We start from the raw sequence: 17,272 nt of genomic DNA, 5'->3' as shown, positions 1-17,272 counted from the left end.
CCTGCTGCTGCTGCTGCTGCTGCTAAGTTGCTTCAGTCATGCTGACTCTGTGCGACCCCATAGACAGCAGCCCACGAGGCTCCCCCATCCCTGGGATTCTCCAGGCAAGAACACTGGAGTGGGTTGCCATTTCCTTCTCCAATGCATGACAGTGAAAAGGAAGTGGCTCAGTCGTGTCCGACTCCTAGCGACCCCATGGACTGCAGCCTACCAGGCTCCTCCGCCCATGGGATTCTCCAGGCAAGCGTACTGAAGTGGGGTGCCATTGCCTTCTCCGTAGTTTCCCCTACCAGGGATCAAACCCTCACCCCCTGCATTGGAAATGCAGAATCTTAACCATTTGATTGCTAGATCCAAGAGGCAATAGATATGAACAATTATTGAGATATTTTGAATTTAATTTTTTATACTAAATCTTCAGAAATTCAGTGTATAGTTTACATTTAAGCACATCTTAATTCAGACTTGCCACATTTCAAGTGCCCCATAACTGCATGTGGCTCAGGGCTACCTTGCTGGAGAATACAGCTCAGAAGTGTTGGAGAACTTCCTGTGCGATGGATTATAGTTTTTAAATTTACTTTTCAATCTCTCTCTCTCTTTTTTCCCATTTCCTTTTTTCAGTTCAGTTCAGTCGCTCAGTCGTGTCCGACTCTTTGTGACCCCATGGACTGCAGCATGCCAGGCTTCCCTGTCCATCACCAACTCTCAGAGCTTGGTCAAATTCATGTCCATCGAATAGGTGAAGCCATCCAACCATCTCATCCTTTGTCATCCCCTTCTCCTTTTTAAGGGGACGTTTTCCTTCCTGGCTTTAAGCAATACCCTTTGGAAAGAATGTTGACTCTCTTAGGACTCCATGTATTAAATAACAGTTATTGATAGTGAAGTCACATATGTATAGCTAAAGTAATGTCAGTCCTCTGAGGCATCTTCACAGTCTTCTGGCTAATCAAGGCCATCTGAAACTTAACCCTTTTTGTTGTTGTTCAGTTGCTCAGTCGTGTCTGACTCTTTGTGACCCCATGGACTGCTGCACGCCAGGCTTCCCTATCTTTCACTATCTCCCAGAGTTTGCTCAAACTCATGTCCACTGAGTCAGTGAGATCCAACCATCTCATCCTCTGTCACCCCTTCTCCTCCTGCCCTCAGTTTTTCCCAGCATCAGATGCCCCTCCTAATTCTCATATAGCCTAACAAACTCTGTAATGTAGAGAGAGACTTATCAACTTCATTCTACAGACGAGGCAGTGGAAACTCGGAGAGGCTGGGGGAGCTGCTTAAATTTGGTTTAAAGTGAGTTCTAGGGCCTTCCCTGGTGGTTCAGTGGTGGTTCTTGATCTCAATTTATGGGACCTGTGTGCAACTAAGAGCTGGCATGGGCAAATTAAAATAAGGGGGTTCTAAAGTAAACATTTACATGCAAAGACTGGTCCAAGAAAGATTTGTTCTATCAAGGTGGACAGAAGCACACATGACTGAACTGTCTGTGGGGCCCGGTGTGATCGGGGTTACAAAGGGAGACAAAGAACTCAGCAAGCGGGGGTGATTGATTCAGAGGGGGATGTTGAGGAAGACTTTACAGGAGAGGTGGTGTTTGCACTGGGCCCTGAAGGGTGAGTAGAGATTTGCTGGGGGGATTTAGAAGGAGAGGACAGGCCACTCCAGGTGAGGGTACCTTCTAGGACCAGGGTGAGGCAGGAAGGAGAGTGATGCCTGGGGGCAGAAGGAATTCCAGGGTGGAGAAGTGGATCAGCCACCAACTTGGAGAGCTCAGAAGGCTTTGAAGTTTGAATTTTATTCTGAGGGCCCAGGAGCCATAGAAGGTTTAGGGTAGTGTCTTCTGTTTTTCAGGTGATGAAATGTAAATTCAGTTGAATGAAACACTCATGTTTCTTTAGAAGGGTAAAGGTTTTCAACTCACTTTCTTCAAAATGAACTTGGAGTCATTTTGAAATAGTTTCTATTATGATCATTTAATGGTAGGAGAAGAAGGTTATTCACGAATGTCTAAAGTGCAAACTAAGAAACCGCTTGAAAGCACTCTGGGATGGGATTGAAAACTCCGCTGTTTGCATTGCTCCTGCCAACATCTGAGGCCATGGAGGTCACCTTTCAGGCTCTCAGTTGCTAATGGTGCCCTCCGTTCACCCTGGGAGGGCCCTGGGAGAAGTGGCAGGAGAAAGGGAAAGTATGTAAATAGTTGCCCGGTGGAGAATTTCTTGCTTCAGTGTAAACTCTTGGGTCTGGCGGGGGTCGGGTTGAGGCTGTGGACTGCCCTGGAGATGAGCAGTGCAGGCTGGATGAAAAGTCAGCCTCTTCCTCCTGGGAACTGAGACCCCAGGCTTTCATTCCACTCCCCTCGCCCCCCAACTCACCCCACTCACCCTGTGTACTGTGTGTGGGGTCTGATCTCATTGTGCCCCTGAAAGATGCTGCCCTGTGTAATCTTCATATCAAAAGGCTGCCTCTTTTGAGTCCCCACTCCTGGGCTGTGGGAGAGAGGGTGGGTTAATTGTAGAGCTCTTATGCTATAGAGAAAGCCATCTCTGGCTTTCAGAATCATTTCTAGGGGGCATTGGGCTTGATTCAAAACTGAGGGCCCCCTTCATTTTCTCTGGTGGCCTGTGGCACTTGACATTCATTGATAAATGAATGTCATCTGGAGCTGGTTTCCTCATGGGATATCTCACCACCCTTGATCTCTGTTTTTTTTTTTTTAACTCATTAAAATAACAATACACAAGGAGAACTCTCTCGAAGTCTTAACTTTAAAAAAAAAAAAGAGAAAGTAATATCATCACAGATGTGCAGCATTTTTTCAGGGGGCGTGTGGCTATGCAGGCTACAGTGGTTTTGGGATTTACACTTGCCAACTTGTATGGATCTAGGGATTAGAGATTGGAAGGCCTAATTAAGATAATGCTTGTTATTGGGAGTCTGTGCCAAAATATCGGAATGGAGATTGTTCTGAAAATGCAAAAGTTAGGTCATGAATCCTTTAGGAGCCAGTTTTTTTATGGTACGTAGGGCTCTCTGTATAATTTTGCTATTCAAAAATGGAAGTACAGGTTTGAAATCATAAACTGAACGGGGCAATTTTTTAGTCACTTGTAATAAAACGACTTTTATTGAGAGAGTGTAAGCCATTCTGTGAAAGACAATTATGTGCTTAAAAATGTTAACAGTAGCTTTGCTTCTTTTTGGATAATCTGTTTAATTCAGGAGGGGAGTGGCTCAGGGCTTTTTCCTGTAGGATTCTGCTGAGAACTCTTTCGAGGCTTGTGCAAACTTTGTTTCCTGTGTCTGTAAAAGTAAATTGAGAATTTAAAAATAAATATAGGTCTGATGGCAAGTACCTTCCTGCAGATGGGATTCGAGTGATGTGAAGAATGTTGTCATTGGAAAGTCACAGTGACGTTCCTCCTTTATTTTCATAGGAAATAAGAGAGTCATGGATTCAGAGCAATGAGTTCTCAGCCTTGTAAACCTTGGCTGCCAGAACTGAGCGTTTGGTTTGTTCTAAAGCATGGGTAGCCCCTACCGGAAGAGGAGGTACAGTTAAGTAGAAAGGGCATTGGGTGGGGAGGTCAGGAAGTGAGTGTTCTGGTCCTGGTTCTTTTGCTGCCTTTTGGAAACCCTCTCACATGGCTCAGAGGGTAAAGAATCCACCGGCAGTGCAGGAGATTCAGGTTCGATCCCCAAGTCGGGAAGATCCCCCAGAGAAGGGAATGGCAACCCACTCCAGTATTCTTGCCTGGAAAATTCCATGGACAGAGGAGCCTGGTGGACTACAGTCCATGGGGTTGCAAAGAACGTGGCAGGGTATAGTTCATGGGGTCCCAAAAAGCTGGACACAACTGAGCGACTAACACTTTCACTTTTCACTTCACCTGTTACTAATGAATGTCAGTGTTTGTTGGCAGTTTTCAAGCTGTTCCTCCAATCCTGAAGGGTCCAGAGCAGCTAACTTAATGTCCAAGAGAGTTCTGGCACCCCACCCTCCTCAGAGTGGCTCTGTGCCTATTTTATATTTTGGGGTTCTGAGTAAAATTTTGTTAGGAGAAAGTGTCTCAGGGCTAAAACCATGAACAACTTTGTAGTTGACTGCTGAGACAATTTCTAAAACTTTTACCCAACTCAGGTCTTATTCTGTTAGCAGCTCGCAAAATTGATGCACGTTTACAGTTAGAGTCAAATCTCAGTTGAAGTGAATAATTACTGTGAATCCAGTGTGAACAGGCTGACATCTCTCCACCTCTCCATCCATCACTCAAACGTTTATTGACCAAACATTCATCTGACTACAGAGACAAATCTAAATAAGACTTAGTTCCTGCATTCAAATAACTTGCAATTTAGCGAGTGGCAGCAGACCCATAATTGTGAGCTGTAAAGCTTTGTAATAACGGCTCTGGGTCTCTAGAAAAAGAAGAGTAATTAGTTTAGGGGAGGTCAAGGGACTTCACAGAGAGGAAGAACGTTTGAGCTGGACTGCAGTCATTTATTCAGTTACTCAACATGCATTTACTGAATACCTTCTGTGTGTGCCAGGGCCCTTCTGAGAGCTAAGGAAACAGCAGGGAACAAAACAGACAAGATCTTTGTCTCAATGGAGCTGACATTTATTAGCATATGATTTATCAAATGGCAAGGGTGGTGACACCTTGGCCTTGTTCCACCATTGCCCTTCAGTATCAAAGTGAAGCAATGGTTTGTGTATATGTGTATATATATTTTTTCCTTTTTAAAAGGATTATTAACTTAATTCAGGCATGTTACAGAGAATTTTGAGAGAACGAAACCCACTTCCAAAAATGTGACCCCTTATCCTACCATCCAGGAGGAATCTCTGTTAACCTCTAGTCTGTTTTTCTATGCATTTATGGGCTTCCCAGGTGGCTTGGTGGTAAAGAATCCACCTGCCAATGCAGGAGACTTGGGTTCGATCCCTGGGTTGAGAAGATCCCCTGGAGAAGGAAATGGCTACCCACTCCAGTATTCTTGTCTGGAAAATCCCATGGACAGAGGAGCCTGCTGGCTATAGTCCGTGGGGTCACAAAAGAGCTGGACACGACTTAGTGACTAAAAATAAAAATCATATATATATATATATAATTTCTTTTTTACAAATGTGAAATTATTCATATTATTATAGTGTGTCCTGCTTTCTTTGCTTTATACTGAACCATAGGCATTTTTCTCAATTCATCCAATTTTCTTTGAAAACACTGTAATATTCATCATGTGGATGTCATAATATTCCATCATATGGATATGTCATCATATGAATGTAATTTAGTCGTGCTCTTTTGTAGAACATCTTTGAAAGTGATTTTCCCTTAAAAAAATGACACAATACACCCTTTGGTACATAAACCATTGCATTTTAATGTCTCTCTGAAACAAATTTTCAGAAGGGGAATGCACAGGTCATAAACTATTAAAGGTGCTTGATAGGTGGGGCCAGAGCGTTTTCTAGAATGTTGCATCTATTTATGCTCCAGCTGCAGCCTATGAGAGTGCTGGTTGTACCGAAAGCAGCCAGTTTGATTTGGCTGCTATCCAGATTCCTAACGGAGTCTTTCTCAGACTCAGCGTGGATGCTCTTGTTTAGTTTCCAGGCCACACTAGATAACAGGCTTCCGGAGAGCATGGAGTAAGTCCCCAATGCCTGTCCTGTCGCAGACTTGCAAAAAAAATGCAGGTTTGTTGAATACATGCTTGTGTGTCTCAATACGTGAGCCACAAAGGGTAGGAGGGAAGTCTCCCTTGGCAACTGGGAAGAGAGCAGACCTCCTGTCAGTGTCCCAAAGCCCCTTATCACTGTACTTTCAGGAAGAGGGAAACCCAACAATACACAAATACTTGTCTGAAAGCCAGCTCCACAGTCTCCATGTGAGCCTGAGAGCTTGTAGATCATCCACAGGGTTGAAATTCACTTAAAAGATAAGTCTTGGCTACTGACTCCCTGGCGACCTTTATCTGTGTCTCAACAGCCTGGCGAAGGAGGCACTCATCTTTAGGTGGGACTCAGAGAAAGTTCTAGAATTAATTTTTAAAAATTTTATGTGTTTATTTTTTGGCTGTGCTGGGTCTTCATTGCTGTGGGGGCTTTTTCTCTAGTTGTGGTAAGCAGGGGACTTATCATTGCTGTGACTTTTCTTGTTTCAGAGCATGGACTTAAGGGTTTGCCGGCTTCAGTAACTGGGGCTCCCGGGCTCTGGAGCACAGGCCCAGTAGTTGTGGCACATGGGTTTAGTTGCCCTGCGGCACGTGGGATCTTCCTGGACCAGGGATTGAAGCTGTGACTCCTGCATTGGCAAGTGAGTTCTTTACCACTGAGCCACCAGGGAAGTCCTGTAACTAACCTAAGGTGAGAGAGCACTATGGTCTAAATACTTGTGTCCTCTCAAAATTCGTGTGTTGAAATCCTAACTTCCAAAGATGGTGGTATCAGGAGGAGGGAATTTGGGAGGTGCTTTGGTCCTGAGGATGTAGCCCTCATGAATGGAATTAGTGCCCTAATAAATGAGAGTCCAGGGAGCTCCCAGCCCCTTCCACCATGTGAGGGCATAGAGTGAAGGTGCCAGCTATGAGGCAGGGAAGACCATGTGGCACCCTGATCTTGGATTCCCAGGCTTCAGAACTGGGAGACACTGATTTCTGCCATTTATAAGCCACCAACCCTGTGGGGTTTTGTTGTAGGAGCCTGAAGGCACACAGCTGGCTAGTGGTAGAGCTGGGATTCCTACTAAGGACCTAACTTCTGGGTGCAGGGCAGGGGTTAGTGTCTGTATGAAAACCTCCTTTCTGTGACTGAGGAGAAGAAATGGACAGCGGGGTAATTCCTGAACTAGAAGAAAAATGGACAGGTGCTGAACATTGATAAGACATAATATATAGCCCTGGGAGGCACTGTGCACTCAGGGGTCCTAACCAATGTGAGGAAGGAATTCAGATATGAGGATGTTTGGGCAGTGACCAGGCCTGGGACACTGTGGCACTGTAGAGTGATTCTCTACACACCTGCACCATTCCCAGCAGGGGGATGGTTTGCAGCACCTAGAGAGGGAAGACTTTTCCTGGGAAGTTGTGCCTTGATCATGCTCTCAGTGTTATGGGAACAGGCCACCCCCCTAAACAGGAAGCAGGAGAGGAGGGGGTGGGGAGAGAAAACCAAAACCAAACCTGACTCATGACTGTGTCTTTCCTTTTGCAAAAGTGAAAGACACTGCTGTTGGACACACACACACACCCACACATACCCCTCACCACACCCTCTACCCCTCCAGATGGGGGTTTCCTGTGCATTCTCTGCATTGCCTCTGCCTTCAAAGGGGAGGCCTGGATGTATTTAACCCCTCTTTTCTTGGATATTTTATGATGAGATTTTCCATTTTAAGAAAAACCACGATAAACATTTTTATACATGTATCTTTGAGCTTTATATTCTTCCTTTGAAACAAGAATGGAAAGTTAACTTATTCTTGATAATAGAGTGAAACTGAGTATAAGCCACTCTACTGGCAGCACCAACAGGTGTCTTGGGGCAAACTGTAGCCCCATCATAATTTCCACTAGTCTGCACTGGATCACCCCAAAGTACACGTGAAGGAAAAATGCAACATCTGCTATGCAGATGTGGTGCTTAGCACCTCTCTTCTTCCAGATAGTCTCCTCAAAGCCTTTTCATCTCTGAACTCTGGAGTTGTCACTGTCCCCCTCCCCATATTTTCGTAATACACGCTCTGACTTTGCATCAGCTTAGTGTTGTGGTAGAAGTGGACGAGGGGGAAGTGAGATGAATCTAAAATAGCTGGCTATTGGGTTTCCTGTTAAGTAGGATGTGGTCAGTTAATTTCGGTTATCTGTGGGCCTAGTTCAGACCCTCTTGCAACAGTGGGTGTGCAGAGGACCCCAGAGCATGGTGGTCTCTGCCTGGGCTGAAAGCAATTTAAGAAGCACAGGGACCCAGCAGCCACCTTGAGAAAAGCCAGTATGACTTAGCTCTTTGGGAAATAAAGGTGATGCTCCCTGTAGCCCTCCGTGGTGGCAGGCAATCTCAGGAGCTCCAGGTCCAGGCAGTGGCTGGGATCATCCAGTCTCTGGTTGTTTGTGGGCTAGTGCACAGTGGTTTGGTTCCTAACGCACAGTGGGAGCAGCTGTGACCTAGTCCCTCCTTTCCAGGATTTTATTGGAGGGAGATTCTTTTCAAACTAGAAAGGACAACATGGAAGGTAGAGGGTGAGTGCCTGGGGGTCAGGAAATGGTCAAGGGCCAGTTTCAGAGAAGTTACCTGCCTTTGAAGCATTTCCAGATGTGCCTCGTATGTCTGAGGAAGTCTTAACATTATTGGTCAAATTTTTTTTTTTTTTTGGACCATGTTGCCTCGCTTGCAGGATCTTAGTTCCCTGATCAGAGATTGAACCTGTCCCCAAGTGAAAACACTGAGTCTTAACCACTGGACTGCCAGGGAATTCTCAGGAGTCTTTTTTTTTTTTTTTTTAATTATATTGAAATATAATTAATTTGCAGTGTTGTGTTAATTTCAAGTATATAGCAAAGCGATTCAGTTATATATTATACGTGCTCAGTTGCTCAGTCATGTTCTACTCTTTGTGGCTCCATGGACTGTAGCCCGCCAGGCTCCTCTGTCCATGGAATTTTCCAGCCAAGAATACTGGAGTGGGTTGTCACTTCCTCTTCCAGGGGATCTTCCCCACTCAAGGATTAAACCCACATCTTTTGCATCTCCTGCATTGGCAGGTGGATTCTTTACCACTGTGCCACCTGGGAAGCCTTGTCCTTCTAGCTCCTGGTGGCTCTTGGCATTCCATGTATTGGTATTCTTATATGGTATATTGGTATATATATTCTTATATTGGTATATATATGTGTGTGTGTGTGTATATATTCTTTTTAGATTCTTTTCTTGTTTTAGGTTATTGTGAGATAATTGCAAGGAAGGCTGGGCAAGGTAGTCTTTATTGTGTGTGGTCATGTGCTCAGCTAAAACGTTGACCTTTTAGCTTTAAAGAGTAAAGAGAGAGAGGGAGGGAGGGAGAGAGGGAGACAGATGGAGAGAAAGTATATTGAGGGACAACCAGTAGATCCGCTACATTAAGGTTGTACACTTCAGACTGTTAAGTGCTCAACCTTTGTCAAAGGCAAGTATATTTCATAACCTTCTGCCTTGTCAGTGTGCTACGCTGGATGGTGCCCCTCCAAAATTCTTGTCCTTCCTTGAACCTCAGGTTGTGACCTGATTTGGAAATAGAGTTGTTGCAGATGTTATTAGTTAAGAGGTCATACTGGAATAAGCGCGATGGAGTGGGGGGTCCCTAATTCACTATGACTGGTGAACTCAGAAGGGATGCAGAGACACAGGAGTGCTCACGGGAGGAAGGCCATGTGACAACAGAGGTGAAGACTGGAGTGACGCTGCCACAGGCCATGGAATGCCAAGAGCCACCAGGAGCTGGAAGGACAAGGAAGGACCCTCCCTGAGAGGCCTCCGAGGGCGCATAGCCCCGCCAGCACCCCGATTTTGGACGTCTAGCCTCCAAAACTATGAGGGGATAAATTTCTGCTGTTTTGAACTGTGGAGCTTGTGTACTTTGTTACAGTAGCCTGAGGAATTCAATACAGTCAGGAAGAATGCATTTCTGGCCTTGACCCAGTGGGAATTGTTTCCAACTGGAGTCAGTGGTGGCTTCTCAGCTTTGCCCTGTGTCTAGCTATGACTCCACTGAGGTCACAGTCCAGGGACATTGTAGGTTGTTAATGACATATAGCTATGATAATTGTCAGTCTGGTGGAAGATCAGACATTAAACAGACACATGAAAAGGTGAAGGTGTTGGTCGCTTTGCAACCCCATGGACTGTAGCCCGCCAGGTTCCTCTGTCCACGGAATTCTCCTGGCAAGAATACTGGAGTTGGTAGCCATTTCCTCCTGCAGGGGCTCTTCCTGTCCCAGGGATGGAACCCAGGTCTCCTGCATTGCCGGCAGATTCTTTACTGTCTGAGCCACCAGGGGTATATGTAATAGCGATTAATTTTCATACAAAAGAAAAGGGTATCTCTTTTGTTATACAGAAGGAAAGGGCATCAAGAAAGGCCATAGCAAGGAAACCTAGTCTTGTGTTGGCTGATGGGATTGGGGGCAGTGGTGGTGGTCACTGAAGGTTTTCTCTCCTAAGAAAGCTGCACTGGAGCTAAGACATGGATGACTGAGAGTTAGGGCAAAGATGGGAAGGGAGTGGGGAGCACTTTCTTTGGGAAACATGGCTTGGATGTCAGGAGCTCACAAACATGTGTACTCTTTGGGGAGTTACATTTCCAGGCCCCACCCCAGACCTTCTCTGTTGGGCTTTGGGGAGGGCGCTCTCTGAGACTGTGGGGTCCAAAAGTGTGTGTTTCTTTTAATTTGCCCTTGGACATTGTGGGGGCAGGGATTGTTGCACTGGGGCAGTCGGTCTCAAACATTCTGCGTCACCTGCAGAGCTTGCTCAAAGTGCAGACATGGGGTTGGATTTGGTAGATTTGAGGTGGAATTTAGGAATCTGGGCTTCCCTGGTGGCTTAGAGGGTAAAGAATCTGCTTGCAATGCAGGAGACCCAGGTTCAATCCCTGGGTCAGGAAGATCCCTTGGAAAAGGGAATGGCAACCCACTCCAGAATTCTTGCCTAGAGAATTCCGTGGACAGAGGAACCTGGCGAGCTACAGTCCTTGGGGTCACGGAGAGTCGGACATGACTGAGTAACTAACACTTTCACTTTCAGTTAGGAATCTATTTACCAAACAAACCCTACCACCCCGCCTCCCCTGGTGGTTCTGATATAGGAGTTCCCTGACCTCATTTTGAGAAACACATCCCTGGAAGGTTGGGTGACTCTGAAAAATCTGCAGTTGATCTTTGCAACAGCGAATGATTCCAGTGGAGAATAAAAGGGGTCACCGCAGGAACGCCTGTGTTTGATGTTAGAAAGTTGGGAGGGGGCGGGTCAGACATGCAGCAGCAAGGGGGAGCCTGGGATGGCAGGTCGCAAGAAGGGTCCATGGACACGGCACTGTTCCGGGTCTTCACCTCAGCCCAGAGAGGGAACGCAGCACCTTTGACATCCATTCCTGACTCGGGGTCGATTGGTTCCTGTCCAGTTGTGCCAGCAGTAAAATACTGTCCGTTGTCAGACTTGGGAGCCGGGTCGTGGGGAGCCTTAAATTCAGATTCTGAGCTTGGTCTTGTTCATAGTGCTTTTCTAATCAGTGGGGCTCATCATAGCACTTGAGCTGGAAATGGAAGCAGTGGGAAAATGAAAAGGCCTCTGACCACAGACTTCCTGCTGGCCCACCTTCCTGCTGGCCCGCCTTCCTCCTCCACTCAGGGTACACCTCTGGTTGTAATTACCTACGCGCCATTTTTAGGAGACAGGGCGATCTAAGGTGAATTGGGGCTTTGCACATCTTGTCTTGGATTGAAGCTGGGGCATAAATCATCATGCAGCTCCGTGTGTCTGTGTATCCATGTGTGTGTCCGTGTGTGTGTGTCCATGTGTGTGTCTCTGTGTGTGTCCCTGTGTGTCTGTGTGTCTTCCCCTACCCCTCGCCTCCTTCTCTTCTGGGCATTCGGTGCTTCCTGCCCTGTGAGCCTCACTTTGCTGGATGGCTTCCATCCTGTGAGACTGCAGCTAGTCATTCCTGCTTGACCTTTAGATTTTTCTCTTTAGGGAAAATATGATCGTTAGTCTGTATTCTCGAGCAGATATATTTGACTCACAGGCCACCTTCCCACTTCACTTCACATCCATGGAAGAAAAGGGTTTTTAAAATCCATGTACATATCTTCTTAATTTTTATTTTATATTGGAATATTGTTGATGAATAATGTGTTAGTTTCAGGTGTACAGCAAAGGGATTTAGTTATACAGATACATGTATCTATTCTTTTTCAATTCTTTTCCCATTTAGGTTATTACAGAATACTGAGCAGAGTTACAGAAATGAGTATCAGGTCAGAGGACCTGCTGTATGGCCATTGGCTGTTCAAGTGGGTGTCCTTGCTTTTGGAAATGATGACTTCAGCCTCTGGGGGTCTGACTTTTTGGCCTGGGGGCCATATGTTGTGGCTAGACAGTGGAGTAGATTAGCCAGAGTCTGATCCTGGGCCTCGCAGACGTATGTGCTGGGGAATCGGAGAGAGCCAGGCCGAGTTCTTGGGCTGCCTGTTCCGCTTCATTCCTCTGGATGGTGAGATTGTCTCAAGGGTGTGTTCCTGGAACTTTGTAGTCAGGCTTCACTGTGGTGTGTATTTAATGACCACACACGAAAGGCTTGACTGCCAGGGCCAATCCCTAGGACAACCCTAATCATGGAATCTCAGAGCTGGAAAGAGCCCCCTGGGCAAATCTGAGGGAGGAGACCTTCCCTGGGATGAGGGAGACCCCCAACTTGGGGTTCCAGTTCCAAAACCAGGACTTCTGATGGAGAAGCCTGTTTAAAAGCACTGGAAGACTTGCCAGCTTTCTACTTTTGTTACACAAATTAATAATGGTCCAATGTAGCAGTCTGGGAGAGCTAGGTTTTTATAAAGAGACAGACCCAGATAAGAGTTAAGACTAAACAGTCAACCACATTTCCGGTCTGAGCTATTTTTAAGTCTCACCTTGTTTTTGGTGCATCCATTGGTGGATGCTGGGTAAACGAAGAACCCAGCCTCGGGTGATTTTCATTTCTCTTTGCCTAAAAATAGCCTTCTTCCCCTCCCATGACTGTCAAAAATTCTTGCGTGTAATGACCCATTGTTCCCAAGAATTGCTATAGACTTCTCACAGTGGCACCTCTTCTTGCGCTGCCCCGTGAACTTCAGAAGCAATGCCATGTTTTATATTAATCCAACTTTAGAGGGGTTCTTTCTCATTGTCCTTATTTTATAGATGAGGAAGTTGGGCTTGGAGAGGCAGGGAAATTTCTTTCAGGATCACTAATGGAACTTAATTCACTGGTTCGTTTTGCCTTGAGAAACCTGTTAAAAAGGCAGTTGGAACAGTATGTATCTGTTTTTGTTTAAAAAGAAAAAAAGTGAATCTTCCTGGGTGGGAGATAGAGTTATAGGCCATTTTATTGTTGATATTTCCTTGTATGTATTCTGTGCATACTGGTCAACCTTTCAGAGGGGTATTATCTGCCAGCTAAACTTTTGTTGCGGATGAGGACTTTTTTCTTTTGTGTTAGATTAGCTGGTGAGGGCCACTTGTGGGAGTCAGCCTATGCGCATGGGACTAGTGTTTGAGAGGAGGAGGAAGAAGAGGCTCCTCTGCCCCAAGAGGGAAGTTCAGGTCAAGGCCCCAGGGAGACTGAGGATTGGCTCCATCAGCTAGAGCAACCTCAGAGTGGGGCAGTGTGTGTGTGTGTGAGTGTGTGTGTACACACTTCAGCCTGCTTGGTTTTCACTGTTGTATCTGCTTGGGCTTTCACTAAAATAAACAACCTCAGACCAGGTGGCTTTAACAACAGAAGTTTTCTCCCCATTCTGGAGGCTGGAAGCACAAGATCAAGGAGTGGGCAGGTTTGGTTTCCTCTGAGGCCTCTCTCCTTGGTGTGTGTAGGTGGCTGTCTTTCCCTGTATTTTTGCGTCATCTTTCCTTTTTGTGCATGCATCCCTGGAACCTCTTTTTGTGTCCAGGTCTCCTCTTCTCATAGCGACACCAGTCAGATTGGATTAGTACCTACCCTGAGTATGTGCTTAGTTATTCAGTCATGTCCAACTCTTTGTGACCCCATGGACTGTATGTAGCTCACCAGGCTCCTCTGTCCATGGAATACTCTAGGCAAGAATATTGGAGTGGGTTGCCATGCCCTTCTCCGGGGGATCTTCCTGACCCAGGGATCGAACTGGGTCTCCTGCATTGCAGGTAGATTCTTTACCGTCTGAACCACCAGGGAAGCCCAGTACCCACCCTAATGACCTTCCTAAAACTTCAGTTACCTCTTGAAAGACCCAGTCTCTAAATACAGTCACATTCTGAGGTCCTGGGGGTTAGGACTTCAGCATCGGAATTTTGGAGAGATGCAGTTCAGCCCTTCACAACCATCATTGGCGTATCTCGGCAGAGCCCTGTGCCTCCAGCATTTCAAGGGAGCCAAGGGCCATTGGGCCTGCCATGTAGTTTATATCAGGAGTGTGAGGGTGAAAGCAAGTCTTTGACCAGGTTCTTCCTCATGTGCATTTCCAGAAGGCAGCCACATAAATGTTCCTGTGCAGCTCGCCCTTGAAATCTGGCCAAGTGCAGTTGTCTATACTTTCAGGCTCTCTGACTGCATCTTCCATGGAGGATTCCCTCCCAGTAGAAGAGAAAGTTCTGACACCAATTCGGCTCACTTTTAAATTGAAGCAGGCATCAGCATCCTCTGCAGATATCGGCTCACAAAGCAAGCAATACTCTGGGTCAGAGTGTGCACTGAAAGATGAGGGTCTTGGCCTACAGTTGGTTGAGGAAAAGTGGAGAGGTTTAGCCTAGCCATCTTGAACACCACTCACTTCACGGATGCAAGATTATTTCTAACATTCGCTAAGCTGAATTTCCCACCTTCTGGTCCCTGTGGGAGATAAAGATGGCCAACGAGGAGTGGGCTTCTGATGGTCATCTCTCAAATACTGACCACCCCCAGCAGTGTGTGTTTCCTGTTTAGAGACCTTTGAGGTTACCAGACTGCCCCTAGCTTAAGACAGACGTACACTGTATCACGCAGCTGGTGCCAACGTGTAAATTGCAGACAACGTAAGAGTTTGTCAGAAAACTTCACCATATCAACATTGTGTCTTGAGCCTGTACTGTTCCCAGATCAAGATAGAAGCACAGTGATTTATTTCTTTTTTGAAAAGTTCAACAAAAATCAAGAGGGAGATTGGATTTGAAGCTGCATTTTTATTATATGTTAGGTCTTGAAAATGTTTTTGCTGAACATTGGTTAGGGGAATTGACAAGTAGAAAGGGGCCTTCTTTCAGCCTTTGAAAAGAGAGAATAGATTCATCTCAAGAACTGACATCTCAAAAAAAAAAAAAAAAAAAAAGCTTTAGTGTGTGTGATGTGTCTGAAGAGATAACAGTTACATCTCAGGGGTGCCTATTTTTGAGCTGTTTCCAAAATTCTAGAACCAGATTTGAGAAATAATAAAATATTGACCATCGTTCAAAGAGAAACATACAGGGTGATCTTTGGCAAAGCTTGTCACTTTGCTTACATTTTACTCAGTTCTATGACTTGTTGGGAGTCCCTGCTGTGGACCAGGTCCTCTGCTGCATGCCAGGGGTAGTCTCTGACTTTTTTGATCTCTGTCTTCGCATCAGGTTTAGTGGAAACAGTATATTGAATCATTTATCCAACAAACATTTCTGAGAGCCTGGTGTGTTCAGACATGGTTCCAAGCTTTCAAGTATCCTCTCATTGGGTACATAGCAAACACACATCCTGTTAGATCCTTTCATGACCATTGGAGAGAATCCTGTCATTGCCAGTCCCATCGACTATACCCACTTCATTTGATCCAGACTTTTCTGGGAGTGATCTGGGGTAGGACAGACAGGAGTGGGGTAGGACAGACAGGAGAGTTTAGCCAGAGCATCTAAGTAAAATCCACAAGGACTTCCCTGACAGTCCAGTGGTTAAGACTTTGACTTCTAATGCAGGGGTCATGGGTTCGATCCCTGGTCGGGGAGTTAAGATCCCACCTGCCTTGCGGCCAAAAAACCAAAACATAAAACAGAAGAAATATTGTGAATAAATTCAATAAAGACTTTAAAACTGCTCCACATCAAAAAATCTTTAAAATAGATAGTTCAGTTCAGTCACTCAGTTGTGTCTGACTCTTTGCAACCCCATGAATTGCAGCACGCCAGGCCTCCCTGTACATCACCAGCTCCCAGAGTTCACTCAAACTCAAGTCCATCGAGTCAGTGATGCCATCCAGCCATCTCATCCTCTGTTGTCCCCTTCTCCTCCTGCCCCCAATTCCTCCCAGCATCAGAGTCTTTTCCAATGAGTCAACTCTTTGCATGAGGTGGCCAAAGTACTAGAGTTTTAGCTTTAGCATCATTCCTTCCAAAGAACACCCAAGACTGATCTCCTTCAGAATGGACTGGTTGTATTTCCTTGCAGTCCAAGGAACTCTCAAGAGTCTTCTCCAACACCACAGTTCAAAAGCATCAATTCTTCGGTCCTCAGCTTTCTTCACAGTCCAACTCTCACATCCATACATGACCACTGGAAAAACCATAGCCTTGACCGCTGCTGCAGCTGCTAAATCTCTTCAGTTGTGTCCGACTCTGTGCGACCCCATAGACGGCAGCCTACCAGGCTCCCCCGTCCCTGGGATTCTCCAGGCAAGAACACTGGAGTGGGTTGCCATTTCCTTCTCCAATGCATGAAAGTGAAAGTGAAGTTGCTCAGTCGTGTCCGACGCTACTTCAGATACGCTACTTCAAATACAACTAACGAGACAGCAACAAAAACCTCAATCTAATCGTAAAGTACATTAATATCATGGATCGTCAGGAAGAGTCAGATAGGAGCAATCAGGGTCCTATTGCAAGTCCTGATTACACAGAGCTGTTAATCACGAATCATGCGAGCTCCAATCATCATGTTCACCCTTGACTAGACGGACCTTTGTTGGCAAAGTATTATCTCTGCTTTTGAATATGCTATCTAGGTTGGTCATAACTTTCCTTCCAAGGAGTAAGAGTCTTTTAATTTCATGGCTGCAATCACCATCTGCAGTGATTTTGGAGCCCCCAAAAATAAAGTCTGACACTGTTTCCACTGTTTCCCCATCTATTTCCCATGAAGTGATGGGGCCAGATGCCATGATCTTCGTTTTCTAAATGTTGAGCTTTAAGCCAGCTTTTTCACTCTCATCTTTTACTTTCATCAAGAGGCTTTTTAGCTCCTCTTCACTTTCTGCCATGAGGGTGGTGTCATCTGCATATCTGAGGTTATTGATATTTCTCCCGGCAATCTTGATTCCAGCTTGTGCTTCTTCCAGCCCAACGTTTCTCATGATGTACTCTGCGTAGAAGTTAAATAAGCAGGGTGACAATTTACAGCCTTGACATACTCTGATCTGTGTGTACTTGGGAACCGGTGTCTTTCGACAGCACAAGGTCTTTATTGGGTTCTCATTAAATGATGGATGTGGAAAAGAACATTTTTATCTGGAACCAGGTAGGCTTCCTTAGGACATTTAATTGACTCTATTTTAATAGACACAG

General features: G+C 45.6%; 1 protein-coding gene and 1 non-coding gene across 3 annotated transcripts in view; one reads left to right on the top strand and one right to left on the bottom strand.

The window, feature by feature from the left end:
* The window catches only part of CHST11 (carbohydrate sulfotransferase 11), a 266,938-nt gene that overhangs the window by 16,133 nt on the left and 233,533 nt on the right, over positions 1-17,272 (top strand). The window lies entirely within an intron of this gene.
* Positions 16,562-16,700, bottom strand: LOC120858961. The gene has a single exon (XR_005719986.1). It is a non-coding gene; the product is annotated as a U8 small nucleolar RNA (small nucleolar RNA).

Source organism: Oryx dammah, unplaced genomic scaffold, assembly GCF_014754425.2.
Source record: "Oryx dammah isolate SB20612 unplaced genomic scaffold, SCBI_Odam_1.1 HiC_scaffold_29, whole genome shotgun sequence".
In the NCBI taxonomy this organism is placed as follows: Eukaryota; Metazoa; Chordata; class Mammalia; order Artiodactyla; family Bovidae; genus Oryx; species Oryx dammah.
This window is presented reverse-complemented; position numbering and strand designations above follow the sequence as displayed.